At 48.5% G+C, this 18,689-nt stretch overlaps 1 protein-coding gene across 2 annotated transcripts in view; it reads left to right on the top strand.

The window, feature by feature from the left end:
* The first annotated feature begins 1,326 nt into the window (after nucleotides 1–1,326).
* Nucleotides 1,327–18,689, top strand: part of cpx (synaptic transmission protein complexin) — an 84,762-nt gene continuing 67,399 nt past the window's right edge. For both annotated transcript variants that reach the window (XM_037221511.1, XM_037221509.1), the window contains exons 1-2: nucleotides 1,327–1,545; nucleotides 16,459–16,547. The gene's annotated coding sequence lies outside the window, so the exon portion shown is untranslated. The remainder of the gene's footprint in view (nucleotides 1,546–16,458; nucleotides 16,548–18,689) is intronic.

The following is an 18,689-nucleotide window of genomic DNA, read 5'->3' as shown; positions in this document are numbered from 1 at the left end:
CTGATCACACTGCGTACACAAATTAAACTGTCTCGCAGCTGTCCGTAGACCATACTTTTTCTCCGATTGACGCAGTTCTAGCGGGTCTAGCATCATGCCATTTTAAGGGACTCCTTTCATTTTCGCCGACTCCCTTGATTTTCGCCGATTTTCGTGTGCAAATATATAAAGGACCTCATCAACACGATGAACAGAACAGATGGGGCCCGCGAGACCCATGACAGACCCATTACAGGTCAGAGTCGTGGAGTTGCCAACGCCGGAAGCCAATTGACGAGCGGTGCTCTGTCGACCGGAAGCCGGCCCGTATGGAGCCGGAAGTTGACGAGTGGTGCTCTGTCGAGTGGTCTCCCGTTGACGAAAGCCTGGATCCGCCCCCGGGCTAGTGGCAGAGGCAAATGCCCACACCTTTGCTCGCCCAATTCACGTTATGCGTATGGTATGTATAAAGAGGAGGATAAGTACCTTAGATGCGATGAAAACAGCGCCCACACCGTTAACCACTGACGGTGTGTTATTTTGACAAAGACCCATAAAAGCAACAGGGATCCTATCAAATGCATTAATCGCACTGAACATGCCAGTATTTACATGAAAGAAGAATTAGGGAAAAACAGCAGCAATGTATTCGGAATTTTGTGAGGAAAACTTCAAACTGGCTTCAATTTTACTCAGATTTGTTTGGTTTGTGTGAGGCTGTTCTTGTTACACTTAAATGAGCCAGTATTGCACTTGTAATTTCCAGCTTGACGATTCTGACTCATCTTAAAGAGAACGGGTAGGCAATTTTGTTTCATCAAAGCTGGATTCAGGGCCGTGGCTGAGGTAGTTTGCCACCACGCGTAACAAAGTACCTGCCTTTTGCTTGTGTGGGCTCGCTATCGGAAAGACAGGGGACCGGCCCATGGCTGACGGCGGCAGCAAACCTTCGCTGAGAGCAGGCTTTGGAACGTTGTAAGACTTGTGCGAATGTAAATAAAGGATTGCGTTTCCTGTAAATTGTGCTTTCACACTAATACGAGCCAGGCTCTGTCAGTTTCACTACCTCCGATGAATTGGTCTAGCTTTGGGAAACAAACTATGTTTGTGACAGTCCAGTCACCATGAATCGCGCTGGCATATTCGGAAAACCGCTCTTATAAGCGTGATTTGAATGCTTATCGCATGCCATCTGCATTGCAGCCGGTGCCTGTTTATGTAAACATGCACGTATTCGCCTTTCTCTATTTCTCTGACACCTGCCATAAAAGCCGAGAAATGATGGTACAACGCTTTTCGTCTAGGTGGCAGCACAAGCGTTCCATACCACAGTTTACAATCAATAGCCGCAACATGGCAGCGCCCACACCGCAGCGGTCAGAGTCTTGAACCCACTCCGCTGCTGGGTAACTCCCGCGTGCTGCGCCGTGCCTGACGAACTCCGGAGTGCCGCCCCCGGCTGTGGCCAGCTCGGGGCGCCACTCCCGCCGAACGTCTCGAAGTCAGACGCCCCAGCGTCGCGGCGATGTGACTGAGCTGGGTGGAGTGCTTCAGAGGCGAGCTCAGGTGAGAAGGGCATCGTGCGTGACCTATGTACCGGTACTGACACCGTCAAGAAGTGTCACTGGATGGTCGGCTGGTCGCTGTTACGAGCGCTGGCAAAAAGCTGCGCAGAGAGTGTCATGCACTCCTATGCAATTGCTGCTCAGGCCTCCATTCATTTTTAATTTTGCTACCGTGTGCACATTCCTATGCTCAAGGGTGCTGCGGTTCGGTGCGCCACAGCCCAGCTCGAGAACTCGGCCTTGTCAATGCTTTTTGTTACACCGTGCCACAACCTGGATTACGCCGAGACGATTCATCGATCAAACGTTATGAGGCCATAGCATTGACGGCTCCTGATGACAGTTGTAAACTGCAACCGGGCTGAACATACGCCTACGTACTGCGAGCACCGTCCATCAGTCTGCACGTGACTAACGCCAGCTTTCAGAAAAGGCTGCTGGTTGGTGGTTGAAGTACCGGCCGTCGCACCGCTGCCAGTGCTATCTATCATTGCTATCTAAGCTTGCTATCTATCTCTGCATCCATATCAATCATTGCTCTGTGCTATCATTACGTCATCTGTAAGAGGCGGGCAACGGCCACATGCAAACGGCACTCGAGGATCGGCGGCCACCTCCCGAACCGTGTTACCACGCGTAAAACAGCAATGCGCAAGCATCGATTTTTCCTTGTGACAGAAATAGAGACCGACACACAAATCAAGCTTCAGGGATTATGCGCGATCCTCATTCCACGCATGAGCGTCTCGCAGGAGTAGCGGCTCGTGTGGAATGTCTGAAGTATCATGCACGCTCAAGCGTGCATTTTCTCACACACACGCACGCACGCACGCACGCACGCACGTATGCATGTTTTTGACGAGCATGTCATAGATATGGATTAATTGCTTCGCGATCGTGACAGGACAAAACCTCGCGTCATATGTCTCCGGACGGAACGCTGCGCACGAGAACCTTCATGTCACAATTAGGCTGCACAAAACGTCGTACACAAAGCTTTGCGTAGCGAATTCCGCATGGTTATCGTTGTGCACAAATATACGGATCGGACCGATTCGGAGATTCGGATCGATTCGATTCGGATACGCGAGGCTTCGATCCACACTTCTTCACATACTCCGGAAATCGGATGTTTACAGCCACACAACCTATAACAGGGACGACCAATTGAGAAGCGTGAGTGAGCCAGCCGTTCTCAGCGAACTTTGGCAATTTTTGACGTTGCGTGCACAGAAGTGGGGAGAAGAAAGGCGCCCCACAACTTTGTAGGGCACTTACCACTATCGCATCGGACATTCTATACTGTAATTTACTGATATACCCAGTATATAAGCATAAGCGCGGGAACCAGCGTGTATATGAGAGAACTGGCGTGATGCTTGTCATGAAAGGAGCCAACGGTATGTAGCTTCAAGGCTAAACCTTTATGAAAACATTTTTGAGACATTTTCAACAACACCTGACCGTAACGTCACGATGTCGAAGCCCTTCCCCTCCCTCCCTCGTCATGCTTCCATTACACTCGATCGAAAGCACTCTCCTCCGTGCGTAATATAATTCATGAACGGTTCCTGCTTTGTTTGTCAAGTGCGCGATATGTCTGAAAATCTAATTCACGATTTTCTTTGGTGTACGTCTGTCTGTCCGTCCGTCCACTTTTTGTTTTGCTGGACGTGAAGCACAGACGGCTGCATGGATTCTCTTGTCATTTTGCACATGGACACAGGTTGATCCGCCGCGACGACCCTCGCCGTAAGTTTTTGCCCTGTAAGGAGGTTTAGTCGTTCATTGCGGTACGAAACATGCCTCAAACTGGTCAATGGGCTCCAAGCGCACCCGCAATGGCAACGTAATCACAAGCTGTTTTCACGTTGGCATTAGCAGACTTGGCCAGATTTGGAAACAATTGTGAAGTGCAGGAATAATGGGATAAGTAGGAGCGGGACCCATAGCTTGTCGCCAGGAATATCAAAACAGTCGATTTTTTCTCACAAGATGTGCATTTCATGGCCATGTACCACCTTTTTCACTTCACTTCTGCGCTTTGGTATGATTTGAAAACATGAAACCAAATCCACAAAGCATAACTTATTGGTACATGGTGACGAAAATAAACACTTCCTGAGTGAACTTTGTCATTTAAGCTGACGATGAATGGATTAATCTAAGGCGCAACAAGCCACCTGAATTCAACAGGTTATGTTACATTCAGACAGCAGGACGAGCAACAACAGCCAAATATCCGCTCGTTTACATGCGATCGGATGGGCAACGGCGTCTTATCTCTGTAACGGATAGCTTGGCTCCAGATAACTCCATGGAACTATAGTTTATTTTGTAAAGATGTCGTCATCAATTAATTCATTTCCAAGATAGTTTTACGAATATGCAACACATACTGAGCACGACACAGCATTAGAAGTTTGAAATTGTTTGAAATTGAAAAAACATAGTTTGAAATTGGCCAATTATCTTACCCGAGATGTGCAAATGTAAATAAAGGTTTAGCACTTTACGTTGATGACGAAAACGTGTCTATGTAAACCATAGGTTGGCGTCGCGATGGGTCGGCTGTGTGGTAACGGGGGTGCAGTTTACGTGGTGCAATGGTGTGGTAGCGGGGGTGCAGTTTATGTGATGCAGTGGAGCGGTTACTAGAGGCGTAGTCCATGTTAAGCAGCGGCGTGGTGAAGGGATGCAGTCTAAGTGACACAGCGGTGGGGTAAAGGAGTGCAGTCCATGTTGTGCAGCGATGTGGTGAAGGGATGCAGTCGATGTGATACAACGGTGTGGTGAGGTGGTGTAGTCCATGTGGTGCAGCGGCGTGATGAAGGGGTGCGGTCCAGTGGTTGATGCACATCCTTCCATTCCGAGTGTATCTGGAATTTTTCACGCTGCTTTTAGCAGCTGAAAGATCGTTTTGAATTAAAACTAAAGTTTTGAATAACCATGCCATCCGATGCAATGCTAAAAGGATTTCTGAGCTGTTCCTGGGATGCCAGACGACTAAGAATGTTCTCTCGAAGTTTTGACGAAAACTTGCGTTCTTGAGGCCTATGGTTTAACTTGGCCTCATAAGCGGCTGCCGGCTGGGGAACCCTGCGTCTTTCTTCACTGGTCCCACCATTGAGATGGCGGGCTGGGGATCCCCGCCACTTTCCTCGCCGGGCCCGCCCGTGATGGGGCTGCCGGGCCTCGTGCCAGAGGTGGGCGCGCCCTGCCGCTGTTGTGATCGGCGTTTGTGGGCCAGTCAGCGAGCCAACCCGCCCAGCTGGGTCTTAGTCATCAAACGGATGTACTTGTGGACGTGTTTAACTCTCTCGTCCTTTAGTTTAGGGTTCACAGTTTTGTGTCACCTTTTGGCGGGAAACTGTCGCCTTTTAACTAAGACCCGTTCTTTTACGTTTATAATGTCAGCAAGAACCTCAATGCATTGCTGAGGAAGTGGGAGCAACGCTACGACCTGCCTGCTTTTGAAAGGGTGATTGAAGGTACGTTTTCGCGTCTAAGCACAAATACCTGCTGGGGCGATCTCTCCGAACTGACTTTATCCGATGATCTTAACCCGCCCTGGTGCCGGCCGGCCTCAGTCTCAGCCCGCGCGGCTAGGGACTTCACCGCCGCCCTAGGTGCCGACCGGCCTCAGTCCCAGCCCGCGCGGCTGGGGACGCCGCCTCCGCCCTAGTGCCGGCCGGCCCCAGTCAGCTCCGCCCTCGCAGCTATCAGGGCTTAGCTCCAAATGGTGCCGGGAGGAGAGTGCCGGACGACCTGAACAGCCCCGCGGCGCATTTCGCGACGGTGGATGGATTTCGATGTTTATTTGATGGGTTAATTTTGCCGTAACGGGCTGGCTCAAATCAATGGCCGGGCTGGGCCGAACGCCGAGCCCGCAGGACGCGGCGTGACGTTAAGCCATGACGCGTGTGATCCGCGACTCAGCCGCCGCGCATCCCGACGTCTGAGCTGGTCATCAATCCTCCCAATGACCTGGCCTGACACGGCTCCTGCATCCCGCCCGGTCGCTGGCCTATTTCGATTGTGTCTGCCGTCTAAAAGAAGGCGTTGGAACGAATAGCCTCGTGCAGGCTGTGGTTGGGATGTGACGCGGTGTGGGGTGTGGTCAGGCGGGACTACTCCGTGGTCGAGGAGACTCTTCTGGAATGATAGTTAACTCACTGCTGCTGTTGCCAGTTTTGATTATGGTTAATTTTTCATGGATAACAAATGCAATAATGACTCTCAGGCGAATTGCTGTTGATTTGTATTTTAGGGCGTCAATACCCTCTCATGAAAAGCTTAACATATCGGGAGAAATAAGGTAATCCAAAACATAAAAATCCGTTTCACGCCACTGTTCTTAAGATGTTGAGAGAACCACATGTGTCTGAAGACAATAATCGGTCTGCGTTACGCCAACGCCTCCTCATCAACATATAGGGAATCAAAGGCATTACGTTGAAACCGCTCAACCGTTTCGGCCTACGATCTTAGTAAGTAGGTAATCGTTGCTTTCAGCCGTGGCTCAATTAGCTGACATGGTCTATAACACTAATAGCCGTTTCACAGTGGATTAATGCGCTGAAAAGTTGTATGATGGGTTTTAAGATGTTTCAAAGAAGTTTTAGCACGTACTAAACTCTCTGACCAGAAAATGATCGTTTTCATGTTATTTCACTGGCATGAAATTTACATGTATTTTGTAATCCAGTTTCTAAAATAACTACATATTGTTGTAACTAAAAACTCATCAATTTCATTGACAGACCAAGTCGCATCTTTTTCACTAGTAATAGGTTTATTATCTTAAACACGACTCTTCCTAGACATTTTTATTTCATGCCTTTAGTTCACCTAAAATCTAGGAGAATATCACGCCTGGCAATCAGCTGTGTGCATCGGTCCAGGGCATTGAATACCGAGTGCGTTGTCATAGAGACATGACTCATAAATACGTCAGGCCAACAAAGAGCCACAAGGGCCCATCGAGGTTGGCCTACTTCAGGTTCTGCATACATCCTCGACACTAATCTCACCACCTAACCTGCCTGAATTTAGCTGTAGGTAAGATTTTTAGACGGAATGAACTTGTCCAAACAATTTTTAAATGATGCTTGAAATCAGTTGTGTGAATTTTGCGTCTGTTGTTCCATAATTGCGTTTTCAAGTGTTGCTAGAGAAAATCTTGTGTACATATGCTCTGTGTCGAGCAATGTGTGATTTAATAATCATTTAATTTGAGGATCATTCATCGCAGGTCATGTTCAGATATGCAAGCTGTATTAGAACTGCATGCCTATGAGCAGGGACCCTTGTCTTGTATTGGAGGAGAGCTATGGACACTGACGAGGCCGAGCATATGGTCCTTTGTTGCCTCCGCGCCAGATATGCCACCGAATGTTTTAAAAAAGTTTTGAAAAGTTTCCATGGGAAGAAATCTGGCGTCACACCAAACCACAAAAGCATGATTCTGCTTACAACCATCCAGCCGCATTTTTATCACGATAGACCCCTTTACAAGCATGTTTTTTAATCTTCACCCGACAAACGTCGTCGATAAATTGTGTCGGTAGGAAAAAACGGTGATGATATTTTAGACAAAAATTTAAATTTCGCACCGTAGTCCATCGTACAAACGGTTATCATCACTTTGTCATTGATTAGTATGATAAGAAGCAGATGATGCAGATCCGCCGAAAAAATGATATTCATATACCGGTACCATATGGTATAACGGATATCACGTGCAAATATATAGCAAGGCTTATTTGCCAAGTCGTGGCTCGTACCAGCATATACTAATTCAGTTACACATCTTATACTAACACGCGACACATTACAAAACTAGCAACAATTTCATCGTCTGGCAAACAAAAAAAAAACACATAAAAACTACATAAACCCTGTGAGATTCGTTACCAAAAAACTACATACGCCCTGTGAGATTCGTTACCAGCCTTTGCCGTTGTTTTGAAAGAAAAGGAGATTAACGGGATTCTACATTTTTAAAATGTCTTAGCATTTTTAAGATTCTTTTTCCGGCCCTCGCGCAATAACTGGATGCTCCACAGACATACTGTGACTGATGTCATTATGACCCGGGTCCCACCATCTGCATTAGTTGCTACGCATGACTCATTTTCGCACAGCTCCAACAAGAAGGCGTGCAATTTTTTGACAAGTCTAACGTATTCGACGTCTAGTGGTCTGCTCTGACATCACTACGGCTTGAACACAGGATGTCTAGAAAGACGAAATGAATGCGAGTCATTCACAACACGACCATGCGGCAACATCACACAAACAGAGAATGAATAAGCTGCTACACTATCGGCCAACCAACAACGAAAGACAATGAACACACAAACAAAAAAGCTGGCTAATTTGAGTGCCAGATGAGGCAACAGTCATTAAAAGAGAGCAGGGAGAAGTAATGACTTAAAAAATTTGACATCGCACTAGGACTTGGTCCTCCACTAATCTTTTACCGGTGCAAAAATCATATAACCATAGTATGTGCGTTTTGAAGACGCACAGGGTTGGAAAAATTCCAGTCAAATTAAGGCGCTGATCATCCAGATTGTCGCCTGTAAGTACAACCACCTGATAACAAACTGGCTGCTGGTTGCACCCGGGGGCCAGCAAGAGGTAATCGATGTTTCGAGGGTCTCCCGCACAGGCCTGCATGTGTGTGCACAAACTTTAGGAACGTTTGTGTGCTTACGGCCTTATTGCAAGTGTTGCTCTTGCATTTCATTTTGACCGCCAGCCGCACGAGTTAGTTAATGTTTTCTATACGCTCGCTGCATACATATAACACCACACTGCTTTGTTTACTCCTCGTGAAAAGTAGACGATTTAATATTTACTTATGAAATGGGATCGTTTTAGCTTCTCAGCTATCGACTTGATGTAGAGGGTTAGACAAATGGTTCGAAAACATCTACAAAAGTGCTTTCCGATAATTCTGGACGCATACAAACAACGGTAAGCAATCTTCAGCTCGTTTGGAAATGCTTGATCCAATCGATGTTTCCGTGTCTAGCGGGTGTCGTTTTGCGTCATTCTGAACAAGTCGCCAATGCTTTCAGGAAGTTGGCTCGTCAGAAAATCTTTGCTCATTTCGGCGTTATTCTGGCAGTTAAGAAGCTTAACACGGAAAACAATGTATATGTGTGCGGTGAAATATATGCATACGTGCATGCATACATACACATATACACACATGCATGCGAGCCTGCATACTTCCAAACACACACACATAAAACAGACATACATACGTACATCCACACCCATATTATGCGTATGTGTATACACACTGGCAAACATGCATGCATACATACATAATACATCTATGCATACGTCTGCCTACTCCTTTTCAGTCAAGTCAGGCTCCGCCTAGTTTCATCCAGACGCGAGCGATCGCATCCGATTTTACTCTAGAACGTCTGTTCCCATTCTATCACGCTCGGTCCCGTCCGCTTCCGCTCAGTCCCGTATGGTTCGTTCGGTTCTGTTCGCTTCTGCCCAGTCCCGCCCGGTTCGTTCAGTTTCGTCCGGTTCCTGTCGGTTACGTCTGGTACCGTGTGATGACTGGTTGTGAGAGGCGGAAATAAAAAGACGTGGAGCCATGCCCCCACGTAGCGTCTGCGTAGATACACTGCGAAGCAAGAAAATCGTGGGCGCCCGCAAAAACAATCAAGGTCTCACGAACATCTGAAGTCCACCACAGCCTCCAGGTGCATGGAACGCTAAAAAAAGCGCCAAAAATCTAAAAAAGACGGTTTTGATATTCAAATTAGGAGAGGCAAGACCAATCTGGGAAGCCCATCGGACGCGGCAAGAGCCAACTTATTTTGCGGCTTGGGAAAAAAGGGCCCGCCTAAGCCAAGTCCTTGACACGCTCCTATTTTGGCACGCCTTTGTCCTTGCCGTAGTCACCATTGTCACCACTGCATCGTCACTTACCATTGTCATCACGCAATTGTCAGACCTTGAGTAGGAAAAATGGTTGCAGGGTTGCAAAAGGAGGGGACGTGATGTATGCCGCGGATGGAAAAAATAGAAGTTGTAAGGCAGCGGTCTTGCTTACCGCTGGCGTTGGCTTCCAGCGGTTCATTCACATAGCGCAGGCTGTCCAGCGCCCCACCACAGCTAACCAGAGGTACGTGCAGTAGAGCTGTACAAAGCAGCACAGAAACAGAGAACATATCGATGCTTATATTACTATGCCCTTGGTTCCAGTGCATGAACTTCAATACCGCCATCACAATACTTGAATAGACGATTTTAGCATGGGTTGAAAAATATGTTATCCCGTCTACGCAAGTGATATGGAATCGTACCGATGGTCTGAATTGCACAGCTCTTATGTAACAGCCAGTCGGTCTGCATTCTACTGTCCATCTACCTTGAATAGTTGACAAAAAACGAAATTGGCGGCACTGCACATGACACGTGGCTTGCTTTGTCGGCATTTTCCCGCTTTCCTCTCAAAATGTCACACAACTGGCTGGAGCCACCGGCCCCCAGCCGGCTTGTCCCGGCGCGGTGCTGCCACCTCGTGGTCAGACAGACGCCCTTCGCCGACACGCGCTTCTTGGGCGTGCGCGCGGACCGCCCGAGACATCAGAAATTCTGAAATGTCTGCGTGAACTGTGCTGGGGATAGACAAAGGGAAATCGTGCCTCAGCCTTTACTTTACATTGCTTGTTTCGCGCTCTGCTCTTAACTCACCAGTACAAGTATTTTCTAGCCCTCGCGTTTCCACGCTGGATCCCATTTTGCACGAAGAGAAGCGCAGGAATTTTGGGTAGAATCGGCTCGCGCCAGCACTATAGCGCACACACAGCAAACGGAACGCAGGCCACTGTTTTCTCTCTCACGGCATCTGATTAATGTTGCCGGCCTTTTCGTGTCGTTCCTCAACCGGCTGTTTCGCCGATAACAGCTGAGGCTGTCAGAATGCCGTCTGGCCGCTTTGGTGAGGTCCCCCGGGTGCTTTTTACTGCTGTTTTTAACGTCGCCATTTCCGGCAACGCGTTTAACACTGCTCGAGCCATCGAAAAGGCTCCAGATTATACGTTCAGAGGCGCAGCTGGTGAGTTCTTAGGGGGATGAGGTGTGGTTGGGATGGTGCTGGGGGAGGGGATAGCTCAGTGAGAGCTCATCATACCGATGGGCGGCCGGGACATCGGGCTGCCTTCGCACCGATAATGAGCAAACTGCGGGGGATGGGTGCATATAGCCTGGAGGCCAAGCGTGTGGAATTTGATGGGAAGTGTGGCGATTTACGTCTCACGCCAATCTACGCGCAAGCTACGATCCAACCGAAACAGAGGGCGAGTTCATGTACATAGCAATGCAAGTGCGATCAGTATGAGAAAGGAAACTTGCACGTGCGGACTGTTGGAGATAGGCAGGGTGGACATCAGGTTGCCTTCTTAACAGCGACAAGTATATCATTACTACTGGTGCATATATCCGCGAACCGATCTGGTGGTATTAAATGACAAGCATGATCACTGGTTTTGCGAACTTAAATTGCGGCAAAGTCTCTAGCATTAAATCGGTATGGGAAGTGAACACGCCCACGCAGGGGGCGAGTTCCAACGAAGGAATAAACTACAACTTTCTTAAAATTTACTATTGGTCGTCCATGGGCGTTGACTAAAAAGAAGGAACCAAACGGCTATCTCCCCCTCTGCCCACCTCAGGAGAACTTCCGTTACCCCTGCGCATTCTTCCCCGTATGCGGCAGCCGGCTAGCATCCTGCGCTGAGCGTTGACCGTACATGTGTTCATTGCGAGGTGAAACACCAGTGTTACTTCACCTCGCAAAGAACGTACATGTACATGTACGAGTACATGTAGCACATGTGAGGTTCGAATTGCCTGCGCTAGGGAGTGCTGGTTAGCACGCGCTCCCTGGCGGGGCAATTTGACCCTTCGAAGTTTTTTACAAGATAATTTCCGAACGCTCCCGTCCAAAGGTTTGGCTGATATGTTAACAAATGGCTTAAGTGATACTGTTGACAAATGGCTATTGCGACAACGCCAGCGACTACGAAGCCGGGTCAATCTTTACTTAATTATAGGCTGTTGGATAGCAGATATTTTGGTATAACTTAATTATGCCTATCTTGTAACGTCGCTGGACTGTAGCAGGTTAAGTTTAGGCCATGTCGTTCAGCGGAGGCAATTTCAAGGGCATGGTTCAACATGATGCGACGACGGAGTGTTAGACGAAGCTATACGTATATAAGATAGTTTCGTAGGCAATAACATAATGAAACTTCGCTATTACGACAAATTCGTTGACTTGGGGTCAGGAATGAATTGATAGGCCATTCTTTGTTCCGAGGCACAAATGCTACCACGAAAGACAAAGCGAGTCACACCCGACGACAAAGCACAGCCAGCCATGAATCAGCTTCGATAGCCGCGCAAGCTGCCCATACGACTTCGTCCACACGCCAGCCTGTGAGTTCACATCATCGCGGCTTTTGAGTGGCCGTGGCCGAACAGACTATGCTCGGGGGTGGAATAAATGCAACAATGGGAGTGCCCTGACTCCTGTATGCAGCGCCCAGCGATTCATTAGCTGTGCATATGACGTTGCTTCGGCTAAAAATAACACAATCGCAAATAGATATTCGTCCTCTGCACCTGTCATTGTTCGGCTATCTATAATTCCACCCACATTCCACTTCGGTGTCAAACATAGCAATGCGCATAAACATCTAAATGACATGGCGTACGTGGCTCGTCACTCACGGTGATTATGCCGACAGCGAGGGGGCCGAGCACTGTCGGTGCCGCGCAAAAGCACGGATCGAGCACGGCCGGCCCCGTAGACAAGTACAGACTGAGCACAACGTAACGTAGGCAGGTACGGGCCGAGCACGGCGTAATGTAGGCAGGTACGGGCCGAGCACGGCGGAATGTAGGCAGGTACGGACCGAGCACGGCGGAATGTAGATAGACACGGACGGGGAATGGCACATCTGGCGCGCAACCGGCGCATCTGGAGCCAAAACTTGACTGCGGACAACAGACTCGCCACGCTCGTCACCCACTTGTACCACCGGGGGTGGCACGGCCACGTGCCATCACCTGTGCGAGGCCATATAAGAGCGAGCGTATTGCTATGGCTTGCCGCTTAGGGTTGTCATGCGCATTATCGTTATCGTCGTTAAATTATAGACAGTCGGCTCGCTGGTCAGATACATCTGCCCGCGACGGTTTCTTTGATATTGACGCGAAGACAGTCCGATGTTCCTGCCACTTTCTTGCGAACAAGTCTCGTATGTGCGTCGTCACTTTTCATGACATTGTATTTTAATGGCTTGTTGCAAAGGCTTGCAAAGCATGTCATCAAATTCGCCCTAAAATTATACGTAATCGGCTGGCTGGTAATATGGGCATCCAGTTTACGGCTTTCAAATTACGTGTACGAATATTCCGATGTTCCGGTTGTCCCTCAGCATTACGTTTGGTGTCTGGCGGCCCGCCACGTGATCAAGTCACGGCACCAGTGACGTCACGCTAATGTTAAGCGAGGATGGAGCGAGAATCACCAGGTGGTTTCAACTCTCTTTTACGTCATAGATGACACTAATTTTTAACTTCCTGTCAGGAAGCCGTTTGTAGTGCTACAGAAAAGGGAGAGGCTGAGGAAAAAAGGGGCGGCCCGCACGCTATATCAAGCATTTGTTCCAGCATGTGTGCGTGCAACAGGGCGCGGATGAGCGGGGCATCAATATCTGATGTTGCATGTTGTGTGTGCACGGTGTACCGGTTGACCAGGGGACCAGATAACATAGGCACGTTCAGCGAGGCAGCTGTGCTAGCAGCTGAGCAGGGCACCAGATTGTGTACAGGTATAGCGTAGTTGCTTGACATTGCACGATGTCTTAATACTGCGCATCAGCTGAATAAGCCACCAGGCCACGTGTCAGAGGTGGCAGAAGTTCTCTCAAGCTGGAGACACACGGCAGTCTCTGACAGTCTCTTTGCAACCAACGTTCATAGGATCGGCGTAAAACTCTAAGAAAGTTGGGAGCGCCCCAGTTCCCCACGCCGCAGCAACATAGGCATACGCGGGCAGCGTGCCAGCTCAGTCTGGCAACAGACCACTTACGAGTGCGTACAGTGTAACAGCTCAGCAGGACACCAGATCGTAATGCCAGCAGTCGAGCAGTGTCAGATTGTGCGCAACCGCTGTGCGTCTGCTGGTGGGGCCCTAGCTTACGTACATGCAGCGTAAAAAGCTGAACAAGGCACCACAGCACCCGCATACCTTGCCGCCAATGAGCAAGACGCCAGGTGGTATCCACACACACACATGCAGCGAAACCGCGAAGAAAGCTGCCACAGGGTACCACAACACGCACGATCACAGCATTAATGAAGTGCCCTCGTGCTCCAGCTTGCCTTGGCTCTCAAAGGTCAAGCCTGGATCGTAGACTGTGCCGCAGCACAAAGCTGCTGTGCGGAACAGTCCTGACCCCGGCGCATCCCTCGGCAGCAGACAGGTCAGAGGGGTGGAGTGATTGATGGCCGGCCCATTCGTCCGACGGCGTGGTAGTGAAGTTTGACCGGACTCAAAGTGACCTGTCCTGCTTTGCGGTCGATTCTGTTCACATATCAGACGAGTGGGCGGTGGGTATGCATCGCCATTCGGCCTTGATGTGGCACGATATACGAGATAAAACGAAGAAATCGGTTGTCCCTTGATCCAGTTGTCCCGGAAGTCCCTTGACGCTGGTTCTGGAACCGTAGACTGTACTGCAGCACAAAGCTGCTGTGAGGAATAGTCCTGGTCCCGACGCATGCGCTCGGCAGCAGACAGGTTAGAGGTGTGGGGTGACTGATGGCCGGCCCATGATGTAGTGAAGTTTGACCGCAATCAAAGTGAGCTGCACAGGCTGATATGCCAGGCGAGTGGGTGGTGCGCATTCATTGCCATTTGGCCGTAAATTGACAAGATAAACAACATGAAACGTACGAATCTTCGGAGACATTTCAGTTTGTTTTGTAAAGAAAATGGTCCTTAAATTTTATTGGGATAACATTTTGGGCTCAGTACAAAAAAGTGGTGCTTTTTGCTTGAGCCCTGACAACACCATCAAATCGCAAAACTCCATGCCAAGATTATAAGTTGACAGCGAAGGCTTAAAAGGACAGTTCCACATGTGTATGGGGATTTTAACTGAGAAAGCTATTTTCAAGATAATTTCCTGTAGCTTGCAGCTATCTTCTTCTTGAGGATTCATACCCTCTCGTGTCCAGGCTAGGCGCATTCGACCTTGTTTGGTACTATTTTGAACGGCCTATTCCGTGCCTCCTAATTTAAAGTCGCCCATTTATGTATTATGTCATGGAACTGTCACACGAACTTCTCCCACTCAATGGCCATACTGTGTTGAAGGTCAAGACGTATTGACCATTGAGTTATTCGTGTCGGCAGTGCGTCAGCTGGAATCGGAGTAGCTACGGACAGCAATTACCTTGCAACCAGCCCAACGCGTTAACCGCAATTTCTGAACAAGAACAACGTTTCGTGACACATAATGCAGGAATTTGGGCAGTGCTTCTAGTTATACTTACAGCGAAGGCGTAAAGGGACTGTTCCACAATTGTATGAAGTTTTGAGTTACTATTTCGTGCCTCCCACTTTGAAGGCACCCAGAGATGCTTGATGTCATAGAAACATCACCCAAAGGCCGCCTCCTCAAGGACCATATTGAAAGTCAGGACAGGTCTCAATGTTAAGGTTTTAAACAAAAAGGTCTCTCGGCAATTTCATGTACTACAAGTGAGTTGGTCCCTCCGCTACAGTGGCACTTCTGACACGGCCAGTCTGGCAGCGACTCTGAAGTCATACAAACGGTCCATGGCGTAAACAAGTGGTGACGTTTTGAAAAGCTAAATAGTGAAATTACGTTGTCTAGGGCAGTCTGTTGCACTTAAAAGCATACCAATAGTTACAAGCGAGCTTTTCCATCATAGCTTGCCTGAATATCTTCAAATGCGGAACATTTAACGTACCGCAACGCTCCACGTTGCCCTTCACCCTCTGACGTCATTTGGCCTTTACCGCACTCTGCTATCGACCACAGTCCATAATAGCCAGGGTAAAACAGCAAGGATATCAAGCAACGCGAACCCTCCCGGCACCTGGTAAGTGAATCGGAACGCAAGTACGCTAACCGACTGAGGCATTGGGACAAACACGGAAGGGAGGAGAATGGAAAGATCGGTTCAGAATGTCGTCAGGGTGACAGACATGGCATTGCTGTTCCCCTGGAACTTGGTATCCCTTAAGAGCGAAGGTTTGGAGCTATTTGCGGTACCTCTGGAGTTAGGTGCCTCTTGGAAGTAAGCGTTATGGTGATCCGGTGTGAAGGCTTTGGTCGTCTTTTGCTGAATAGACCGATCCAGAATTTTGTCAAGAGACACGGCGTGGATACTGTGATGCCCCTCAAATTTGGTGCCTCTTAAAAATAAAGATTCGAGGCCATTTGTGGTGCCCTGGGATTTTGGTGACTTGAGAATAAGGGTTGTGTGGTTCCGAAGTGAAGATTTCGGTGTCTATTGATCACGAGATTTGGTGTCCCGAAGTGTCGCCAACACCTTACGGGGCCCAAGGGGAGCATGCCCCCATGCTCCCCCTACCTGGACCCGTCCCGGCGGGGGGGGGGGACATAACGGCTGATGATGCCGTTCACTGTGTGCCCAGTGACGAAGACCGACAGCTGACTTCCGTCGCCAGATTGCCGCGCGCTATCAGCCTGCGGAGAAATCCCTGTTCGCCTGCTGCGGCAATTGCTTTTGACAGCCGTTTTTAGCCGTGCCGTTGGGCGTGGCTTTTAGCGGGGTTGTCAGTGAGCTGAGACCGTGCCGCTTCTTTCAGTCGGTGGTACGGCGGAGAGCGAGGAGTCGCGAAGATGGCCGCCTTTGTTGCGAAACAGATGGTTGGCAGTCAGCTGAAGGCCGTCAAAGGTAAGTGGGTCATCTTTGCTGGCCAATTTCGTGAGTGTTCGATGAACGTTACTGCATGCGCAGTAGCGACATTTTGGAACACACCCACGGACCAACAGACCACCAGCACTTTCCAGCTCCGCACAATTTGCGGTCGGCAATCTCAGTCTTTTTGACCAGTGCAGCTTCTGTGTAACAGCACATACCTGTAGCGTCATTCAATACTCTAAAGCTAGAAAATGATATAATTAACACGAGCCAGGTTGGCCGGTTGAATGCGACGCGCTCGAGGATGGGGAGCGTGATTTTACCCCTGAAATGTAAAAAAGAGTAAGACACCAAACTTATAGAGTGGGTAGGACTCCAAAAACAAGGTCAAAAGGTCGAACACGAGACCGGTGTCTGAAGTGCCCTTAGACTTCCTCACGAAACCATGTTTAACATAAATGCCTAGTCAAGTTAAAGCCAAATGCCATTATTGTTTCGCATCAGGTCACTGACCTGATTTGACCTTCAAAAGGTGGAGACGATCAAAATTTCTTATATTTCCTTGATATTTGAATTTAGAATAAGTGTCATCAGATGCGTCAGGCGGCGTAGCTCTCGAACCAAAAAGCTAATCGGGGCAAGTTAAGACCAGCGATCTCCCCTGAACTTAACAAAGCCAAAACAAGATGTCTATTGACCTCTCTTTGATAAAGAAGTTCAAAATCAGCGAGGGAAACTAACCCTTAGAGTCAGTTTCGGGGATAAGTCGGTTGGATTTTGACCTTGACCTGGCCCAATGTATGTACCTGAACCAAGGTCGATGGAATGAGTCGTAATCCTATCTATATTGCCTAGTTGTCTGGGAATTCATCTCAAAGTTGCATGTTGTCGTCCAGCGTTCAGTTATCGCATACTACCGTACGATTCCTTAGGAATTGCCTTCGTTGACAGGCATAGCCCGATTAGGGCCTGCCATAGATTAGCGACTTCACAAGGCACATCTAATAAGCTAACAACATTTGGCCACACCACACGAAAGGCGTGGATACGCCGCACCTTTCGGAAGTTAGTCTGGAAAAAAAATCACGGTGATGGGTCCAATGAGCCCCCCACACCCGACCGCGCGTAAAAGATGAGAGGTAACAAGTGCAGTGCTGGTGACTGTTGATACTTATAAGCAGCCCACAGTATTTTAAGGCAAGTAACTCAGTTAGTGCTTAAACGCAGCCCACGGTACTTTAACTTACCATGCGGAGAGAGATGGAAGATATAACAAAAAGACCGACACTGGTGTTAACCGAACCGTGCCAGCATGTAGACGGTTTTCAGTATAAGCGTCGGTAAAATATTATAGTTTCCAAGCTTGCGCATAGCTTTGGGAACACATTCGCCTGCTTGTGCCCGGCCAGTCCTCTCAGCAGGAGTAAGAAGGTGCAAATCTCTCGGGGATACTTATAAAGTGTCTGCCTTCTGCATGTTTCTCGTCAGACACGGGTAAAAACGTGCGTGTTATGATGTTTTGTGCTCAGTTTAACGCCTTTTCGCTTGGCAAGACAGTGCCGTTAAATTTTCACGACATAAGGACACGTTTGCGCAAAACTTCAGGCAATTAATCTTTCCACCAATCGCACGTCTGCTCTGTGCTTTGAATTATCAAAGTTTTCCCCACTCCCTCTACTAAACTGCAGGAGCGTGGTGTGTGTTTAAATTTTCATACTGCATCTGACGCTGAGCATAATGAAGTACACATTTAATCATCGCCCGCCTGGGACAGCACTTGTCCCGTTGCAGCATAGTGCTATGTACATATCGGATGCACCATAATGGGGCAAGTTTGTCGGCGATTCTTCTGTGGATGATCGATAAATGCTTAAACAAAGATGCAGGGCGATAAACACCTCCTCTGTATGATTGATTATTCCTCAGCGCGCTGTCTTTGAAATAAACGTTCCGCGTACTTAGCTTACTTAGCTTACGTACTCCGCCTACTTAGCTTACTTAGTTTACTTGCTCCGCTTACCTAGCTTACTATCTGCAGCGCTTATGTGCATCAATCAGCCATCGACGAGCTTGTTTGGAAGGCTGATAACACGGTACATTATAACATGGTAGTTGAAGTAGGCACATCAATCATTTTCTCCATCAAAAAGTTCAGGTATCTGTCTATCTAGACAG

This window comes from Pollicipes pollicipes, unplaced genomic scaffold (assembly GCF_011947565.3).
Source record: "Pollicipes pollicipes isolate AB1234 unplaced genomic scaffold, Ppol_2.1 Scaffold_4740;HRSCAF=5597_pilon_pilon_pilon, whole genome shotgun sequence".
In the NCBI taxonomy this organism is placed as follows: domain Eukaryota; kingdom Metazoa; phylum Arthropoda; class Thecostraca; order Pollicipedomorpha; family Pollicipedidae; genus Pollicipes; species Pollicipes pollicipes.
This window is presented reverse-complemented; position numbering and strand designations above follow the sequence as displayed.